The sequence below is a fragment of the Oryx dammah genome, unplaced genomic scaffold, assembly GCF_014754425.2.
Source record: "Oryx dammah isolate SB20612 unplaced genomic scaffold, SCBI_Odam_1.1 HiC_scaffold_26, whole genome shotgun sequence".
Classification (NCBI taxonomy): domain Eukaryota; kingdom Metazoa; phylum Chordata; class Mammalia; order Artiodactyla; family Bovidae; genus Oryx; species Oryx dammah.
Window position 1 is genome coordinate 10,202,307 of NW_024070210.1, and position 18,204 is coordinate 10,220,510.

The 18,204-nt window shown below is 46.6% G+C and overlaps 1 protein-coding gene across 1 annotated transcript in view; it reads left to right on the forward strand.

The window, feature by feature from the left end:
• The first annotated feature begins 7,382 nt into the window (after positions 1-7,382).
• Positions 7,383-18,204, forward strand: part of STON2 (stonin 2) — a 178,027-nt gene continuing 167,205 nt past the window's right edge. Inside the window, exon 1 of the mRNA XM_040225983.1 lies at positions 7,383-7,512. The gene's annotated coding sequence lies outside the window, so the exon portion shown is untranslated. The remainder of the gene's footprint in view (positions 7,513-18,204) is intronic.

Below are 18,204 nucleotides of genomic sequence, written 5' to 3' on the forward strand. Positions count from 1 at the left end.
ACTTGGAACTTTCAGCAGCCAACAGTATCCAGCTAAGATTAGATAACATGGCTTTATTTTCATTCTCCTATTTTTTGTGTGGTTAATGTTCTATTTATGGCAAGTGATGCTGGTTTTTTCATTGATGATAATGATATAAAAATTCCTTTTCAATAAAGTTGAGCAAAATGAGACGAATTTAAAGAAACAGGTGTATACTGTTAAGAAACAGTTAAGTGTATACTAAGTAGAACCTTAGTACAGCTGATAGGGGCTTCCCTGGTGGCTCAGTGGGAAAGAATCCACCTGCAGTGCTGGAGACCTGGGTTTGATCCCTCGGTTGGGAAGATCCCCTGGAGGAGGAAATGGCAACCCACTGCCGTATTCTCACCTGGAGAATCCCATGAACAGAGGAGCCTGGTGGGCTGAAGTCCATGGGGTCACAGAAGAGTCAGACACGACTTAGCAACTAAACAACAACAAAATCAACAAGTACAGCTGATACATGGAGACTTTTGTACATCTGCAAGAATGCACAGCCGAACACAGATGCCTGGAACTTAGGATACACTGGAATGGAAGAAAGTAAGAGTAAACACAAGAGACCAGTAAGAAGGATATTGCAATAGTACAGGTGAGACATTTTCAACTTCCTCCGATTGGAGAGTCTTAAATTTATTTTGTTTTGCTCTCAAGATTAAGCCTTGAGGGCAGCCAGAGTGACTATCCAGTTAACACCATTGTTAGCAACGCAAAACCGTCGCCACAGATGCTGAGCTGGACTTGGATGTTAATGTATTCTTTCAAACATTGGTCCCCAAAGCTTTCCCTGACATGCTGCCTCAAATCCAACTTTGAGAGGTAAATAAATTCATTTATTATACATAAATGAATTAAATTTTTTAAGTTATAAAGAAAAAAATCACATCTTACATTTTAAGAATTAATCATCATTTCACAATATATACAACCATTTGTTCGTTATATTGATGTTATTGTTGTTAGTCAGTTGCTAACCTGAAACTAATATAATGTTAACTATTTTGAACTGTGGTGTTGGAAAAGACTCTTGAGAGTCCCTTGGATTGCAAGGAGATCCAACCAGTCCATCCTAAAGGAAATCAATCCTGAATATTCATTCATTGGAAGGACTGATGCTGAAGCTGAAAGTCCAATATTTTGACCACCTGATTCAAAGAACTCATTAATTGGAACAGACCCTGATGCTGGGAAAGATTGAAGGCAGGAGTAGAAGGGGACGACAGAGGATGAGATGGTTGGATGGCATCACCGACTCAATGGACATGAGTTTGAGTGAACTCGGGAGTTGGTGATGGACAGGGAGGCCTGGCGTGCTGCAGTCCATGGGGTCACAAAGAGTTTCACACAGCTGAGCAACTGAACTGAACTGATACTTCACTTAAAAAAATAAAAATAGCATCTTACTTTTAAAAAAATGTTTCAAAAATTCTTATTCATCTTTCAGATTCCTTCAGTTCAAACGTCACCCCTTCTGAGAAGCTTTCCCTGATTTCTCTGTGTCTACTCATTTGTTCCTTGCCCTATGCGTTCAGTGAACCTTCCAATATGTGTAAGCCAAACTTGGAAATTACCTGGTGCTCCAGGGGTTAGGACTCAATGCTTTCACTGCTGGGGCCTGGGGTTCAATCCCTGGTAAGGGAACTGAGATCCTACAAGGCATATGGTGTGGCAATAAATAAATAAATATTAAGCCAAACTCTATGGAACAGTGTCTTTGTGGGCCTTCTCTCTAGGCTCTCAGCTGCCCAGTGACCCTGTCTTTCTTTTTATCCATGCCCCTTATGACTATTCCAGCACAAAAATAAGCAGGAGTTCAATAAGCATTTCTGTAACAAATAAAACCTTTCAGTGGGGACACCACATAACAGAAGAACGCTTAGAAAGTCATTCAGTTCAGTTCAGCCGCTCAGTCATGTCCGACTCTTTGCGACCCCATGAACTGCAGCACGCCGGGCCTCCCTGTCCATCACCAACTCCCAGAGTCCACCCAAACCCATGTCCATCGAGTCGGTGATGCCATCCAACCATCTCATCCTCTGTCGTCCCCTTCTCCTCCTGCCCTCAATCTTTCCCAGCATCAGGGTCTTTTCAAATGAGTCAGCTCTTTGCATGAGGTAGCCAAATATTGAAGTTTCAGCTTCAACATCAGTTCCTCCAGTGAACACTCAGGACTGATCTCCTTTAGAATGGACTGGTTGGATCTCCTTGCAGTCCAAGGGACTCTCAAGAGTCTTCTCCAACACCACAGTTCAAAAGCATCAATTCTTCAGTGCTCAGCTTTCTTCACAGTCCAACTCTCACATCCATACATGACTACTGGAAAAACCATAGCCTTGACTAGACTGACCTTTGTTGGCAAAGTAATGTCTCTGCTTTTGAATATGCTATCTAGGTTGGTCATAACTTTCTTTCCAAGGAGTAAGCGTCTTTTAATTTCATGACTGCAATCACCATTTGCAGTGATTTTGGATCCATTACATTCTGTTAATTTCAAAGTCAATGAAAGTTCCCAGAAGGGAAAGAGCTACATGAATTGGAAGGTGTGCTGAAGGAATTAAGGACATTAAAAGGCTTGAGTGGGAAACTGGAAATCTAAATAAAGGTTCTTCAGCATCACTTCAGCATCTTTGTAGCAAGATTTCCCACTTGGAAGAGTATTGTGTGTGTGAGCAGGTGATGCTGGAGGAAAGAAGGGAAGCAACCAGATCCCGGTAGAGGATTTCTTTTATCTTTTCTTTTTCTCATCCTTTTTGAGGCCAGCCCTTAGAATGTGGCTGACACTGTCTACAGACCTTGCTCTCCCCAGAATTCTTCATGGCGCTTGGTCCATTAATATTTGTGGAATGGAGCACCTTGCATAAAGACAAAACTAAACACTATATTATTGATAGAAGTTCATTAAGAGTTCACAGAAGGGAGGAGATTGGGAGGAGTGAGATTGTATTGAGGGATTTCTCCTGGATACAGGGTTGAGCTAGGCTTTGGGACAGAAGGACATAGACTCTTCCATTCCCATGCCCTGAAGTATTGTACCAAACTGCCAGTGAAGATGGCTCTAGTCCTCTAAACCTGCAAAAGTTACCCTGCCAGGGAAGTAGCCACTAACCACATGTAGCTATTTAAATACAATTGAAAATTCCGTTCTTCAGTTGTACTAACCACATTGCAAGTATCCAATAGCCACATATGCCTAGTGGCTTTTATAATAAATAGCTCAGATGGAGACCATGTCCGTTACCATAGAATGTTCAGTTGGACAATGCAGATCTAAAAAGATCTGTTGTTGAAAGCTGCAACACGAGAGGAAGACAATCTGACTTTTTCATAGGCTTTTCTGTTTCTCTACACTTTTATACTTTTAGCTACTACACTTTAGGATTTAACTGACATTGCCTTCTCTGACAGTTTCTGCACTCTCGGAATGCATGCTGTGGACATGAAAAAAAAATTCAGTGATTTTTAATATAGTCACAAAGTTGTGCAACCATAATCATCATCTAATTCTAGAACATTTTCGTCACCACAAAAGGGAACCCCAGATCCATTAAGCAGTCACTCACCATTTCTCTTTCCCCAAGACCCTTGCTGACCACTAATCTGCTTTGTGTCTCCATAAATCTGCCCATTTTGAAATATCATCTAAAGGGTATCATACAGTATGATGCCCTTTGGGCCTCTGGCTTCTTTCACTTAGCATAGTGTTTTCAGGCTTCATCCGTATTGTGGCGTGTATCCGTATCCACTCCTTTCTATAGCTGTATAGTATTCTATCATATGGATGCACCTCATTTTGTTTATCCATTCATCAGTTGATAAATGTTGGGGGCTTGCATTTATCTGCTATGATGAACAATGCTTCTGTGAACATCAATGTACACATTTTTGAATGTACATATGTTTTAAATTCTCTTGAATATATACTTTAGAAGCAAAATTACTGGGTGATAAGGTAACTCTGTTTAATTCTTTCAGGAACTGCCAAAGTGTTTTCTAAATCAGCTGCAGCATTTTATTTTGCATAAATTTAAGAGAGAACTATTATTTTCTTTACTTGATAGTGCTTGACATACAGAAACTACTTGCTCACTATCAGGTTAGGTGGGTGATCACTTTGACCCACACCAATCTGGACCTGGAGGATGCCCTGCTGACCAGGATAAGGGTGTGGCCCCAGTCTCTTTAATGCCACCCTGTTACCCTGTTAAGGACTTTAGTCAATCAGTTCATATTTACTGAATACCTATTACCTCCCACTGGCTGACAGCCATGTAAACTAGAATGCTGTCATGAAGATATAACACAGGTGAGGGGATCCTACCTTTGCCTGGGAGAGCTAATGATGGCCTTATGGAGGAAGAGCTATTTTAGTTGTCTTGAGCGCCAAGTAGCCAGGGAAGAAATGCCACACAGGAAGCAGAACCAAGCAAAGCATTTTGCTAGAAGAGACAGGGATGAGAGATGGATACACAAAGAGTTCCTGCCAAAGGAAGATTTCACAGTGAATGTGATAGAATCCAGATTCTTTTCAAAAAAATATTTATTTATAAACTCTTAGTTGCAGCATGTAGGATCTAGTCCCTGACCAGGGGTTGAACTCAGGCCCCCTGCCTTGGGAGCCAGGAGTCTTAGCCACTGGACCACCAGGGAAGTCCCAGGAAATCAGAATCTTCCACGTATCCTTCCAGGGGGCTGAGTTTAGTGTGATGAGACCAAGGTTGATCAGTTTAAGAAATCATCTGGGGTTAGCCTAGTTCTTTGGCTGAAGGAGCCTCTTTTCTTCAGAGTGACTGCATGATCAATCCCAATGGAATTTCTGCTTTACCAAAAGCCACACCCATGGTGCTTGGGAGGGATGCTGGTGAAAGAGGCTTCCTCATACAGTCTGTTGTACCTTCATTTTTTATCAGGTAAGGCTTCACTATACCAATACATCTTTTCAGTATGAAGTTAATTGATTGCTTATCCGTTAATGTAAACTGGAGAAAACTGAGCTCATTTTCTCCAAGGGTCTTGGGCTCTTCAAAGTAAGTGTGTTTCAGCTCACTCCCTGATGGCTCAGATGGTAAAGAATCTGCCTGCAATGCAGGAGATCCAGGTTCAATCCCTGGAACAGGAAGATCCCCTGGAGAAAGAAATGGCAACCCACTCCAGTATTCTTGCCTGGAGTAATCCCATGGACAGAGGAGCCTGGCGGGCTACAGTTCATGGGGTAACAAAGTATCAGACACCACACTTTGGAAGTAATACTTAATGCTTAGGGCAAAAATCAGGCTCTTAGAATGGATCAAGCTGGCTTTCACCGGAGTCTTTTAATTTCTCTATTAAACTAAATTTCTCTCCCAAGGGTTCTGTCAACACAGGAGAAAAGAACTAGGGGAAAATACCTGTAGGAAAACGGTTATATACTTACTGTCAAGAAGACATTACTGCAACCAAAGTCAAAGGTAAAATAGAAACTGTGCTATTTGTTTATACTCATTGTCTAGCTGGGTGTTTTGGGATGGGGTGGGGTCCTTTGATGAGTGGTAGAACAAAGTTCTGGGAGCACCCTGATTTACAGTGGTTGTTTTTATTCTTTAGAAAGATTCGTTGCAGGTGTGAGAGAATGTTGGGAGGACTAAAGACTAAAATGGGAGGAGAGATGAAGATGTGGACAGCTTTAATCCCTGACAGTTGCTCTCCGTTCTGACTCGTGCCTCTCCACCGCAGTGCGGGGCGACTATCTTCCAGATGAAAATCTCTCGCACTCACAACTGATGTCTCTTGTCCACAAGGAACCTGTGTGCATACTTATGACAGCTGTTATATGCATTTCTGAATTAATATAGGCAAAGAACTTGGAAACCTGACTGGCGAATACTATGCATCATGGAAACATTAGGGCTTTTATTTTTATTATTCAGACTCATCTCCGTAGCTAGGTAAAGACTCCTTGTCGAGGAAGACCTCACTGTCCTTCTTGTCCTTAGTAATCTCTTAATGTGATTAGGAGCTTGGACAAGTCGCTTAGCCTTTGCAAGCTCCACAAACACTGTGTGTCAAGTACGATCTGAGTCTAGAAGCACAATTTGGTGCCCACTATTTATGAGCTACTGCCCTGTGTCCTATGCCTATATATATATGTGTATATATCAGTTCAGTCGCTCAGTCGTGTCCAACTCTTAGCGACTCTATGGACTGCAGCACTCCAGGTCTCCCTGTCCATCTCCAACTTCCAGAGTTTACTCAAACTCATGTCCATCGCTGCGGTGATGCCATCCAACCATTTCCTCCTCTGTCATCCCCTTCTCCTCCCGCCTTCAACCTTTCCCAGCATCAGGGTCTTTTCCAATGAGTCAGGTGGCCAATAGGATTAATAGCTATAATTCTATAGCATATATATATATGCTATATAATTATATATATAATTATATATATATGGAGAGAGAGAGTATGCCTATATATATATATATATATATATATATATATAGTGAAACCAGCCTAGACAGCATATTAAAAAGCAGAGACATTACTTTGCCAACAAAGGTCCATCTAGTCAAGGCTATGGTTTTTCCAGTGGTCATATACAGATGTGAGAGTTGGACTGTGAGGAAAGCTGAGCGCCAAAGAATTGATGCTTTTGAACTGTGGTGTTGGAGAAGACTCTTGAGAGTCCCTTAGACAGCAAGGAGATCCAACCAGTCCATCCTAAAGGAAATCAGTCCTGAATATTTATTGGAAGGACTGATGCTGAAGCTGAAACTCATTGGAAAAGACCCTGATGCTGGGAAAGACTGAAGGCAGGAGGAGAAGGGGACGACAGAGGATGAGATGGTTGGATGGCATCACCGACTCAAAGGACATAAGTTTGAGTAAACTCTGGGAGTTGGTGATGGACAGGGAAGCCCGGCGTGCTGCAGTCCAAGGGGTCACAAAGAGTCGGACACGACTGAGCGACTAAACTGAACTGAACTGAGACTAAAAGCGTTAAATGAATGAGGAGTCAAAACCTCATATAAGAGTGAGACGGGGAGCAGCAATCCGCACCGTGCAGCCTCGACACGGGTTGTGAGACAGCCTCCTGGGCGGTCCCCAGACCTTGCACCCCCGGGCCGCGCGCCTGAGCTGCACTGGCCGCGCGGCAGGGCCCGGGTTGCAGCGTCTGGCTGTGAGCTCGGAGCTCCGGGTGCAGAGAGGACGCCGCGGGGCTGCGGCGCTGGGGGTCGGGTGGGGGCGGGTCCGCGCCGCGTCGGACACGCCCACCGCCCGGCAGACCAATCAGCGCGCGGCTCGGGCTCGCGCCTCGGCCAATCCTTAGCGGCGGGAGCTGCGCCCGGCGCGGCTGGGCGCAGAGCGAGCTCGGACTAGGGAGCCTGAGGCCGGGCCGCCCCGGAGCGAGCGCAGCGGGGAGGAGCGCGCGGAGGGACGGGGGCGCCCCGGGGCCGGCGCCACTCCCGCTGAGCCGCGGCCACCTTCCGGCGGACCCTCAGGACTCTGCGCGCCGCGCTGCAGGTAGCTGCTCCCCGAGCTGGGAGGCCGATCGCGCTCCGGGCTCCCGCGGGTGGAGCGGGCGGGGGGCGGGCCGGCCGCGAGGTCGTAGCGCTGCGGGAGCTGCCCGAGCCCCGCTGGAGCCCCCAGAAGCTGCCTCGGCTGGAATGCCCCGGGGAGACGCGCTTCCCCCAGCCGCGGGTGTCCAGCGGTGAGAACGAGCGAGGGGAGTCCGCTAAGGTGGGCAGAGGTGCAGGGTCGGGGGGCAAGACGTGACCCCTGGACACCCTGCCCCGCACACAGGCGCTGTTTGCCCGTGCGTGTCCGCCCCGAGATCTGGGTCCCCGGGACGTCTTCTTGGGGCCCGAGCGAGGGAGGCGACAACAGGTGTCCTTGCGGACGGTGCTTTTCTCCACCGTCCACCCCTCACCCCAACCCTCCTCAAAACTGCTTTGGCGTTCTGCGCCCCACTTTCGGGGCATCCGGATACAGGGACCCCAGCCTGGCCTCTCAGGCACGATGCCCGCTGGACAGCGCCCAGAGGCGGCCTGGACCCGGCCTTTGGATGGAGTTTCCTCCTCGCGTTGCCAAGCGATTTGCTTGACACCCGCCCCTCTCGCTGAGATGAAGAGATTTGATGTGGTTGGTGTGTGTGTGCCTCTGTGTGTGTGTGTGTGTTGCAGCCTGTACTAAAAGGAGCTGCCCCAGGGCTGTGAGTGAATCATTAACTGGTTTCTGTACAGCTAGTGGCCTCCGTCTCTTTCTCCGAGGCAGGTCCTTCGTGGTCTCCTGCGCTTCACTCTTCTAGACTGTAAAGTCAAAACACTGCCTTTACCTGCCCGACGGCGTGGCTTTGCGGAGTAAATGAGCCAAGCTGGAAAACACTGAGGCCAGCGCTTAAGTATTCCATAAACGCTGGCTTAGTGTTCATTATACGGAGCGGATGGCCTTTTTAAAGAGTAAATCGGACTTGTCCAAACTGGCCCAGTGACTCTTTGGAGTTCTGAACAGCTTTTTACACTTGAAGGGTAAAAATAATCTTACTGATGGTATCATTTAAAGGTACTATATCCTTTGAGGGATTAAAAAAAAGTCTGCTTCATTGGAATGGTGAGAGATAAATAGACTCCAACTAGTAACTGAGAAAACTTTGTAACCCTTGAAAAAACTGTGCATGAATGTTATGTGAAAAGAATATCATGGTACTGTGTTGCCTCATTACTATGGCTGATTTAGGGGGAAACTTTGAACATTTTTATACTCCCTACTCCTCCCTTAAAACAAGTGAATTTTAAAAGAGAGAGAGAGAAGAGAATAGCAAACAAAAGCCCAACCACACAACAAAATGCCAACAGCTCACAGAAGCCTAAAATTACAGTTCCCACTTGAGGCTTTTTTTTTTTTTTTCCAGTTTCTGACCTGGGTGGTCTGCTTCGGTTCTTTGCCACTGTGTCACTTTCCTTGTTTACTTTGAAGAGTCAAATGTTTCACTCCCTGAATTTGTCTTTTTCAAAGCTAAAATATCAATGTATATCAGACTCGCTTGGGTTTCTGAGCCCTCTGCTACTTGTTTCCTACCCCCCGACAAACCCCAGCGGACCTTCCCAGAGATTCTCTAGGGCAGGGGTCCCCAGCCTCTGGAATCTAAAGCCTGATGATCTGAGGAGCTGATGAAATAATAATAGAAACAAAGTGTGTAGTAAATGCGCTTGAATCATCCCGAAACCCCACCCCTAACTTTGGTCTTCCATGAAACCCGTCACTGGTGCCAAAAAGGTTGGGGAGGGCAGCTCTAGAGTAATGTTAGTGGGAACCTGCCTGTCTTTCTCAGAACATTACCCCCACAACCTGAGAGCTGGGGAGAGGACGCAGGTAAAGTGCCCCAGTGCTCCTAGGGTCTCCAGCATATTTACGAGGAACCTTAGAATAAACACATCCACCCAGAGAACGTGACTCTCATCTGAGAGGGTAAGGAGCCGACTTCCAGATGTAAATCTTCCAAAGTGAGTGAAATCGCTCAGTCATGTCTGACTCCTTGCGACCCCATGGACTGTAGCCCACCAGGCTCCTCCGTCCATGGGATTTTCCAGGCAAGAGTACTGGAATGGGTTGCCATTTCCTTCTCCAGGGGCTCTTCCTGACCCAGGAATCGAACCTGGGTCTCCTGTATTGTAGGCAGACGCTTTACCGTCTGAGCCACCAGGGAAGTCAGATGTTTCCAATGTCAGATTAATTCACCAGCCGTTTCAGTTGTTGGTGAGAAGACCGTCCCTCTACACCTGAGTGGGGGGATTTGAAAGCTGAGCTGGAGGAGACACAGAGAGGCACGTGGGGCAGGGGGCAGTTTGCCGAGTTCAGAGCCACACCCGCCCCTGACAGCTGGGAAACTTGGAGAAGTTGCTTGGAGTTTTCTGAGCCAAAGTCTCTCTCACATTGCAAAATGAGGGCTCAAAAAAAAAAACTTTTTTTTTTTTTTTTAGAGGAATCGTTCTAAGGATGGTGCTAATGAATAGAAACACCTAGTGCCATTCCAGGGGTGTGGTTATAGATTGGTAGCAGACAGAGGAGGTTCACAAGGTAAGAATGATGAACTGTACCTGGGAAAGAATTTTTTAAAAAAGAGAGAGAGACTTTGTTGAGGGGATACACCTGAGCTGAGTGTTTTCTAACAGGCAATTCTCTTGTGCAGACAGAATTGAGCTGGGATTGGAAGTAAGAGTAGGGTAGAGGGGAGGATTCCAGAAAGAGAGGGTGTGGGATATCAGAAGTGCTATAATAGTCATCTTAGGAAAAATAAGCAAATACCTTCCCCCACCCACCCCGTCCCAATCTCAGTGGCTTGGTACCACCACCGTTTATTTCTCACCGAGGTTGCATGTCCAAGGTAGGTCATTCATGGTTCTGCTCCTCATGTATCTCCATTTTGGGGCCCATTAAGGCTTAAGAACCCTGGAGAAGGGAAAGGCTACCCTCTCCAGTATTCTGGCCTGGAGAATTCCATGGACTGTACAGTCCATGGGGTCGCAAAGAATCAGACAAGACTGGGTGACTTTCACTTTCAAGGCTGAAGAAACAGCCTCTTTCTGGGACGTACTAATCTTGTTTATGGGAGAAGGGAAAAAGAACGTGAAAGAACAAAACGACTATGGCCCCGAAAGATCTGCTGAGAAGGAGCGGGTTTCACTTTAGCTCTCATGCTGTTGGCCAAGGTAAGCCACATGGCCAAAGCTCATGCTGGTGGTGTGGGCACATGTAACCTCTTGCAAAGGAGGCAGAGATGATTAGGAGGAAAAGCGCAGAAGGAGACAAGGCCAGGGAGGCGTCCCAGAGGCAGGTGATACAGGGTTATGTGCCAGGAGCCTGGGACTTTACCCTATAGGCAGGGAGCAGCCACTGAAGGTTTTTTTTCAGTTGACCTATATAGTAGTAGTAGTGTTAGGCACTCAGTCCTGTCCAACTCTTTGTGACCCCGTGGACTGTAGCCCGCCAGGCTCCTCTGTCCATGGAGTTCTCCAGACAAGAATACTGGAGTGGGTTGCCATGCCCTTCTCCAGGGCATCTTCCTGACCCCAGGGATCAAACCCTGATCTCCTGCATTACAAGCAGATTCTTTACCATCTGAGCCACAGGGAAGCCCAGGTGACATATAGTTGATTTAGAAGGTTGTTTTACTCGAAAGGGTTTTAAGGTGGTTTGAGATGATCACATTTTCAGGGTGAGTGCATCTCTAGTAGCAATGTGGGGAGACTGAAGCAGTTGAGATCTCAGATCTCTCCCTCTCACTGTCTTCACATGACTTGAGAGTCCACTCCTAGAAGTGGCTCATTTGGGTCGCCTGTCTTCACAGGTGGTGGTTTAGCTGCTAAGTCGTGTCCGACTCTTGTGACCCCAGGGACTGTAGCCTGGCAGGCTCCTCTGTCCATGGAATTCTCAGAATCCCAGGGGCGGGGAAGTCTGGTGGGCTGCCGTCTATGGGGTTGCACAGAGTCAGACACAACTGAAGCGACTTAGCAGCAGCAGCAGCAGCAGAAGCCTTGGAAAAATAGATTTCTGGGCTCCCATGCCAGAGTCTCTGAACCAGTAGAGCAGGGTGAGCCTGGGAATGAGCATTTCAGAGAGGTGCTCAGGTGATAATGATGCTGGCCCAGACGCCACACTCTGAAAGTCACTGAATTACAGGGAGGAATTACGACAGAGTTGAGGGGAAAGACCTTAATGAATGGAAGGGCCTAGTGGAAGGAGAAAATCTGGAAGGTCCCAGGATAATCCATGTGGCAGTTTTGCTGGAGGCCAGCTTTGGCCTGTAAGAGGGTCTGAGTCTCTGGGTTACACTGAACTGCAGGCGCAGTGCTCACGGTCAGGAGATGAGAACAGCTCCGATTCGGAGCAGCGAGAAATGTGCCACCCTGCCTTTGTCATTCTGCCCCAACGCCCTGTCCAGTCCGTGAGTCTGTCAACACAGTTCCAATCCTGACCCATCAACACTTCTTGTCATCCCGGTTTTGATTTTTTCCAGAGCTGGGTTTGCTCACTGGGTGGACATTTGGCTAAATTTTAAAATAGTCGAAAAAATTACTCGTTTCCCTTGCGGGTCTTCATGAATAAACATCTGTATCATATGATCATGCAAATTGTGATCACCGCCCCCCAGATAAATAACCCCCTGAGAACCCAAGGTCATTCCTAGTTTGGCTCAGACTTCTGGTTGGAGGAAGTTGTGACAGTTCCCTTAGCTGTGACTCACTGCTCCTGTAATGAGAAAGCGTTCCAAGATCAGACGTTAAGGAGAAAGTATGTTGGCATGTACAACATGACACAAGAAATAAACCATAATGAGGGTTTGTTTTCTTTTCACTGTGTTTTTATAAATCCCAGATGTGGCAAAAGTCTAATCAGTGATAGTCCTGCCCGACGGACATCATGTGAATGAATGAAATACACTCAAGGTCAACCTTTGAGTGCTGGCTTGCAATTTACAGTATTTGTTTCAAGGTGTCATGAGTATAAAATGGTTTGTTGTGGGGTTGAATATACTAGAAACTCTGTGCATATTCAGTTCAGTTAAGTTCAGTCGCTCAGTCGTGTCTGACTCTTTGTGACCCTATGGACAGCAGCACGCCAGCCTTCCCTGTCCGTCACTGTCTCCTGGAGTTTACCCAAACTCATGTGCATTGAGTCAGTGATGCCTTCCAACGTCTCATCCTCTGTCGTCCCCTTCTCCTCCTGCCTTCAATCTTGCCCAGCATCTGGGTCTTTTCCAGTGAGTCAGCTCTTCACATCAGGTGGCCAAAGCATTGGAGCTTCACCTTCAGCATCAGTCCTTCCAGTGAATATTCGGGACTAATCTCCTTTGGGATGGACTGGTTGGATCTCCTTCCAGTCCAGAAGACTCTCAAGAGTCTTCTCCAGCACCACAGTTCTAAAGCATGGTGTGCCTATGCTATCAAATGAAGTGAGATTTGAAGAAGATCATGTTCCTAACAGAAATGTGATAGACAAATGACACAAGTGTGCCCTTCACTGTTTACAATAGCCAGGACATGGGAGCAACCTAGATGTCCATCAGCAGACGAATGGCTGAGAAAGCTGTGGTACATATACAAAATGGAATATTACTCAGCTATTAAAAAGAACGCATTTGAGTCAGTTCTAATGAGGTGGATGAAACTGGAGCCTATTATACAGAGTGAAGTAAGTCAGAAAGAAAAGCATCAATCCAGTATATTAACACATATATATGGAATTTAGAAAGATGGTAACGACAACCCTATATGCGAGACAGCAAAAGAGACACAGATGTAACGAACAGACTTTTGGACTCTGTGGGAGAAGACAGGGGTGGGATGATTTGAGAGAATAGCATTGAGACATGTATATTACCATATGTGAAATAGATGACCAGTGCAAGTTTGATGCATGAAGCAGGGCATTCAAAGCTGGTGCACTGGGACAACCCAGAGGGATGGGTTGGGCAGGGAGGTGGGTGGGGGGTTCAGGATGGGGGGAACACATGTACCCCAGTGGCTGATTCATGTCAATATGTGGCAAAACCACCGCAATATTGTACATTAATTAGCCTCCAATTAAAATAAATGAATTAAAAATAAATAAAAGTGTGTTTTTGGAGGCAGGAGAATTCCCTAGGTTTCTGGGTACCTCCAGAAGGATGTGAAAGCCTATAGCCTGTGTCTAGAGGCCTGCGGCCAGCTACGTTGGCCAGATCTGTCTGTTACCCTGTCCAGGTAATTTTGGAAGGCTGGCTGTTTCTCCTCCTGCTGCAGAATTGGCCTTAGTGTTACCTTCCCTTGATCAGCTCTACAGTGAACTCTGCAGTTCCCTCAATCTCAGGTCTCCAGGAAACTTGGTCTACAGTTTCAAAAGATGTAGCAAACCAAACCCTTGACATGAGTGAGAGCCAGTGAGGAAGGGGACACTTAAACTAGCCAGGAGGGATGTAAAACACTGACCATGTTCACTAGAAAGTGTTTTTGTTCATTGTTGGATAGCATTTATGCAGATAGTTGACATTTAAAAATCACAGATATTAAATAGCTACGTAGATAGTATACTCTCTGTATGTTTATATTGAATAAATGTTATGTGCGTGCATACTCAGCCGTGTCTGACTCTTTGTGACCTTGTGGGCTATAGCCCACCAGGCTCCTCTGTCCATGATATTTTCCTACACAGGAACACTGGAGTGGGTTGCCATTTCCAGATCTCCAGAGGATCTTCCTGACCCAGGGATCAAACCTGAGTTTCTTGCCTCCCCTGCGATGGCAGGCGAATTCTTTGCCAACTGCTCCACCTGGGAATATACTTTTTCCATGTCTAGCAATTTCTGGTGGTAAGTTTCTGGTGCTGTTGTTGTCTTTCTGAAATGTGACAACTTAGAAACAGCCAAAATTCTATAGATGGATAATAGAAGGGCAGGATCGAAAACTCAGAGTTCCTTGAATTTTTTTGTTCCTTGTATACACATCTGTCACTGCAGTTGGTCCCACACTAACTCAGATTTATGTGCTCAGAGGTGGCCTCACCATCAACAAGAGGTGGTCAGTGTCCTTTATAGTATTTAGTCACAGTGAGGAGTGTAAAGCTACTTGGCAGATTGCTAATCTGCCCAGTAATATCTTTGGAAGGTGGCTTCATGTGAATGGCATTGAGTATTTCCTGAGTTAAGGCTCTGAGGAAGACATGAGGAATTCAGAAAAGGGTAACACTTAGTGCTCTGATCTGAGAAAGGGCATAATATTTGTGCAGAATTAATAATAGATACATAACGGCAAGGCCAAGAGGAGCCACATACTCAGAGGGGGCACGCATGCTGTGAATCCAGAAGCGGGGTCTTCTCTGAGGTTGTCCTGGGCTGGGAAGGCTCACGGAGGAGCAGTTGCACTGGATTGGAGGGAGAAGTAGCATTTGGGTGGGAGCATCGGGGTTTAGGGGGCTTCCCTCGTAGCTCAGTCGGTAAAGAATCTGCCTGCACTGCAGGAGACCCAGGTTCGATCCGTAGATCAGGAAGATCCACTGGAGAAGGAAGTGGCAACCCACTCCAGTATTCTTGGCTGGAAAATCCCATGGACAGGGGAGCCTGCCGGGCTACAGTCGTGTCAACTTAGTGACTAAACCACCACCATCGGGCTTTAGGGAATGGACCCAAGTGAACTGTGGCTCTGATGGTCGGCACGGGCTTGTTGAGGACTGTGACTCAACTTCTGTGTCTGAGTGAAGGGATCAAGGGAGAGGGGAGAAGGGAAACCTGAGCTTCTTTGAGTCTTCCTTTCTTGATCCCCATCTGACCCTCTAATCCGGATATCCTGACAGCTTTCATTGTTTGCGTCACCTCCTGAAAAACGAAGCCATTCAGTGATTCATTAGAAGATGAGTTACGCCGGACTCTCATCTGACCTTCTTAACATTTCGCTTTATTAATAGGAAAGCGCTTTGGAGCGAGGGATGACAAACCACTTTATAAATACTGTCTAATCCCATCAGAAACTCTCAAGCTGGCAGGAAGTCGGTCTCTCTCCACTTGCAAAAAATGACTTGGGAAGGTCAAATGACTTGTTGAAAGTCGTGCAAGAATCCCCTGGCATATCACACCCCCTGATGCCATCTCCCTGGCATGTGGTGCTGCCCAGCTTCAGTTGCTTCGCAGATTTCCCATCGGGATGGTGGCTCTCAGAACTTGGGCCCTTGACATCTAGTTAAGATTTTCTTCATCTATTATTGTACCCCACGGAGGTCTTCCAACTGTCTCCGCAAAAGGTCCTCATTAATTTTAATTTGGGGGATGAGATAATTACACCCTTCTCTCTCAGGCTGAACCCTGGCTCTCATTGAAAGGAGGTACCATTTCAGTGCTGTGGGTTTGTGCAAACACACCATCTGAATGAAATGGCAGTCTCAGCACTTTTCACGCCAGATGCCAAGCAGTATAGCAGGACTGTCAGTGGCTTTCAATCTGCCTGAACTTTGAAGTGAGACACGAGACCCTTACCAGCAAGATAGAATCACTCCATTGGCTGCCTTTTGAAGTTAGCTAATTGCTTTTTTTTTTTTAAATATGAGCTGCTTTAAATGAGAACAGATTTTATATCTGTTTGCTTTAGGAATAGAATATGTTTGTCTGTCTTTCCTGACTTCAGTTGTTAAAAGAGTAATTGTAATGCCACAGTTAAGTGGATAAGGCTGGAGTGATCCATAGCTTATTCAGTGACACATTATTTAAATGCCATCTATTCCGTGAACCCAGAGTTGTCACAAATAGCTTGACTTGTGTCTTCGCCCAGTACAAAGCATTAATTTTTTAACAATACTCTTTGTTCTTAGATCTCCCTCTACTTTAGACTCTGGCAGTTGAAAGATGGGAAAAAGGCTTTTTTGAAATCGAAATGATCAGAATCACAGTCAGTAGGTATCTTTCACTGAATTTTGCTAATTCCAGATCCTCTGTCATCATTCACTCGCTCAGTTGTGTCCGACCCTTCGTGACCCCGTGGACTGCAGCACGCCAGGCTTCTCTGTCCATCACCATCTCCCAGAGTTTTCAGTCGCTGCCGTAGCTGGAAACAAAAGGAAAAGTGCTAGAAAGAGCGGGTGGGGGGGCGGGGAGTCTGTGCTGTCCACCACACCCGCAGAGATCCCGGTGGGAGGAAACGGGCCCTTGTTTTTGCTCTCTGGGTTTGCACTATCAGCAGGGCTGCTGAAGCACACTTCCTTCTTTCTTTTCCCTATCTCTTCCTCCTTAAAATTTTCATTATAAAGTATTAGCTAGAAAGGGGGTGAGTTGGGAGGGGGACCTCTTCGTTCCAGTTCAGCGGCTGTCGCTCACATCAGCCTAATTGGCCCAGGCAGGCAGGCGTGTCTGCACCTCCAGCTGCGCCATCACACACAGCCCTGTGCTCATGGGATCAGGGGCTCTGTGCCGCGTCCTCCGGTGGCCTCTGTCCTGTGAAGGGGACTGAAAACGCAGTCCTGCCTGGGCACTTGGCAGAGCTGGGTCCTGGCCGCAAGAAAGCCAGATAAGGCTGTAGGTTCATTAAGACTCCAGAGCCGGACTATCCATGTTTGAGTGGTGGGCATTCTTTAACTTCCCTGTGCCTCAGTTTCCTATAATAAAAGTACCTACTTTATACAGCTCTTTTGAGGAGTACATGAGTTACTTAGTTAAATGAGTTGTAAAGCACTTTGAGGTCAGTCTCTGGGAGACAGGAGGTGTCACATACATGTTTATCCAATAGCGTGCAAAAGCAGAGTAGTACATGATCATTACTGTAGGTAGACAGTTCTACCATGGATAAAGCTTCAGCTCATTCAGTTCAGTCGCTCAGTCGTGTCCGACTCTTTGCGACCCCATGAATCGCAGCACACCAGGCCTCCGTGTCCATCACCAACTCCCACAGTTCACTCAAACTCAAGTCCATCTAGTCAGTGATGCCGTAGAGCCATCTCATCCTCTGTCGTCCCCTTCTCCTCCTGCCCCCAATCCCTCCCAGCATCAGAGTCTTTTCCAATGAGTCAACTCTTCGCATGAAGTGGCCAAAGTACTGGAGTTTCAGCTTTAGCATCATTCCTTCCAAAGAAATCCCAGGGCTGATCTCCTTCAGAATGGACTGGTTGGATCTGCTTTAGTGAAAGTACTCATGACCAGTTTGCATGCAAATGACATAACTATTAACTGTACTAGTGGAGTTTGCCATTTCAAAGAATCCTTTGAGAGGGACTTCCCTGGAGGTCCCAGGGTCAAGACTCTGCACTCCCAAGGCAGAGAGTCAGATTCAGTCCCTAGTCAGGGAACTGGGGGCTTCCCTGGTGGCTCAGATGGTAAAGAATCTGCCTGTAATGTAGGAGACCTGTGTTCGATCCCAGGGTGGGGAAGATCCCCTGGAGGAAGGCATGGCAACCCACTCCAGTATCCTTGCCTGGAGGATCCCACGGACAGAGGGCTCTCATGCGCTACAGTCCATGGATCGCAAAGAGTCGGACACGCACACACATACAGGAAACTAGATCCTGCATTCCACATGCCGCAACTGAGACCTGCTACAGCCAAAGGAATCACTGATAAATATGTTTATAAAATGCCTTTTTTGTTCAATGAATGAAACAGTGTAACAGGAAGAGGGAAGTCCAGGATGACTTGATTTCCCCCTACAACTAAGGCAACTGGAAAAGAGCTGCCATCGTTCTGGGCAGGGAAAGCTTCTGGTG